Source organism: Acomys russatus, chromosome 19 (genome assembly GCF_903995435.1).
Source record: "Acomys russatus chromosome 19, mAcoRus1.1, whole genome shotgun sequence".
NCBI classification, from domain to species: Eukaryota; Metazoa; Chordata; class Mammalia; order Rodentia; family Muridae; genus Acomys; species Acomys russatus.
This window is the reverse complement of record NC_067155.1, coordinates 19082086-19085212: the sequence shown is the minus strand read 5'-3', so window position 1 is coordinate 19085212 and position 3127 is coordinate 19082086. Positions and strand designations below refer to the sequence as shown.

Sequence of the window (3127 nt, the reverse complement as noted above, 5' to 3'; positions counted from 1 at the left end):
TCCCAGATGCTCAGAGCTGATGTGCCCTGCCAAATGTCCTCTGTGAGGTCCTCATTGTCAGGGATCTAACCTCAAACTCAGCTCAGTAACCAAGTTTTAGGGTCCCCTCCAACAGGAGCCACCCCCACTGCTTATGCTGCTAGGGTCAGGGTTTTGTTTTGTTTTTTATCATGGCCTGTAAAGGGTCCTCCCTGGGAATGGGGTGTTCTGGGGGAAAAACGGGGCACCATTTTTACCACTCTTTATTCCTTCTCTCTGCCTCAGCTTACCCCTTATCACTAGCTAGAAGAAGAAGGAGAGAGGGGAGAGAGAGATCTCCGAATCTAATTTCTTTCTTCTTTGCTTGTGGCTGGTCTTTACTACTTTGTGGGTTCGATTTTTTTTTTCTTACCTTTTATCTTCCTGGCTTCAACCCCCATCACTAGATAGGAGAGAGAGAAAGCGGAGGGGAAAGGGAAAGAGAGACAGAGACATCCAAATCTAACTTTTCATTTTGTTACTTCTTTGAGCACAAGTAACAAACTGCAACCAACCCCTCTGAATGACTAACAACCACCCACATATTGGGGCTCTAGCATTCAAATACCCTCTGAAAAATTCCAAATCATCCAATCGCAGAAACTGTCTACAGCTGGCGAAACACAGCTCTGCTAGAGCTCAAGGCAAATCAGAGTCAGCTGCTGCTTCTAAGCAGCCCCGGATGCCCACACCAGGATTAAAACGAAAACATACTCATGTGTGTTTGGGTGTTTGTTTGTTTGTTTTTTGAGTCAAGGTTTCTCAACACACACACCCAGCTTAAAGAAATTAAAATTCCAGAATTCTCACCACAACTTTTAATTTGTTTGTTTTTTAGACAGGGTCTCTCTGTGTAGCCTTGGCTGTCCTGGACTCACTTTGTAGACCAGGCTGGCCTCGAACTCACAGCGATCCTCCTGCCTCTGCCTCCCTAGTGCTGGGATTAAAGGCGTGCGCCACCATGCCCGGATCATTTCTTCTTGCTTACACTAGAAGATTAGGGACGTGGCAAGCTATCTGTGAGAGAACATTTCCAGCCCTAGATTTTAATTCAAGTATCATCTCAAAGCTGAACGCCAACACTTGCGGCTGGGCTTGCCGGGAGGCTCGCGCTGTCTCCCTGCTTGTCCTGCGGGAGGCTGCGGGCTCAGGCCACCATGGAGCTCTCGGGGCCCCACGGAGTGGCAGATGCAGGCGCGGTGGGACCCGACCCTCAGCTGGCGCTCACCATGGGCTTCACGGGGGTCGGGAAGAAAGCTCGCACCTTTGACTTGGAGGCCATGTTTGAGCAAACTCGGAGGACAGCCGTGGAAAGGAGCCGGAAAACACTCGAAGCAAGAGAAAAAGAGGAAGAAATGAACAGAGAGAAAGAGTTAAGAAAACAGCTTGAAGACAGTGACGCCACAGCAACACCACCAAGCTCGGGCACAGTCAGAGATCTCCCGAAGCCGCGGCGCAGGGACACGAGCAGCAGTGACGGTGAAGACAGCTCTGATGAGCTGGCCCTCCTTTACCCCCTAAAATGGTCGGGGGACCAGTTAATACTGTGGATGAAGATATCCTTGGCCCTTTCCCTGCGCCTCTGTGTGACGAGGAAGATGACGACGATGATTTAGAGGATGAAGAAGAAGACAACTCTGTCCAAAGGATTCCCAATTCGCATGAGGTAACACTGAAGCATGGCACTAAAGCGGTCTCTGCTCTGGGCTTGGACCCCTCAGGAGCCCATTTGGTCACTGGAGGCTATGACTGCCATGTTAAATTTTGGGATTTTGCTGGAATGGATGCCTCTTTCAAGGCATTTCGACCTCTTCAGCCTTGTTAGTGCCACCAGATTAAGTCGTTGTAGCACAGACACGATCCTTGTTGTTTCTGGAAGCTCGCAGGCCAAGGTGATGGACAGAGATGGCGTTGAAGTACTGGAGAGTGTGAAGGGCGACCGGCACATTGTGGACATGGTCCACGCCAAGGGCCATACAGTCACGCTTCATACTGGCTCATGGCATCCCCCCCAAAAAAAGGGGGAATTTATGACTTGCTCAAACGATGTGACTGTGAGGCTCTGGGAAGTTGAAAATCCAAAGCAGCAAAAAAGTGTTTTTAAACCACGGACGATGCAAGGTAAAAAGGTCATTCCCAGCACCTGCACCTACAGTAGGGACGGGAACCTTGTGGCAGCTGCCTGCCAGAACGGAAGCATACAGATCCGGGATCGAAACTTGACAGTTCAGCCCAAGTTCCACTATAAGCAGGCTCATGACCCTGGCACAGACACTTCTTGTGTGGCTTTTTCCTATGATGGTAATGTCCTTGCCTCTCGTGGAGGTGATGACACATTAAAATTATGGGACATCCGACAATCTAATAAGCCGTTGTTTTCAGCCTCAGACCTTCCCACCTTGTTCCCGATGACCGACTGCTGTTTCAGTCCTGATGATAAACTCATCGTCACCGGCACCTCTGTTCAAAGGGAATGTGGCCATGGCAAACTGGTTTTCTTTGAGCGAAGGACTTTCCAAAGGGTGTGTGAGATGGACATCACAGATGCCAGTGTCGTCCGTTGCCAGATCATGGTTGGAACTGGAAATGGATTGTCAAAAGTGTATTTCGACCCCAGCAAGAGCCAGAGGGGAGCAAAATTATGTGTGGTTAAAACCCAGAGGAAGGCGAAACAAGCTGAGACACTAACCCAGGACTACGTCATCACGCCTCATGCCTTGCCCATGCTCCGTGAGCCCCGCCAACGAAGTACCAGGAAGCAGCTGGAGAAGGACAGACTGGACCCCCTGAAGTCACACAAACCAGAACCTCCTGTAGCAGGCCCAGGTCGTGGTGGCCGAGTTGGAACCCACGGGGGCACCCTGTCATCCTACATTGTGAAAAACATTGCTTTGGACAAGACTGATGACAGTAACCCCCCGGGAAGCCATCTTGCGCCCTGCTAAAGCATCAGAAGATGACCCATATTGGGTCTCGCCGGTGTATTCCAAAACTCAGCCCAAAACCATCTTTGCCCAAGTGGAATCTGATGATGAAGAATCGAAGAATGAACCAGAGTGGAAAAAATGTAAAATTTGAGAATCTCTTTAAGAGCCATTTGCATGGAGCA

General features: G+C 49.9%; 1 pseudogene; it reads left to right on the top strand.

The window, feature by feature from the left end:
* The first annotated feature begins 1214 nt into the window (after nucleotides 1-1214).
* LOC127203816 (WD repeat-containing protein 70-like) lies at nucleotides 1215-3127 on the top strand (annotated as a pseudogene).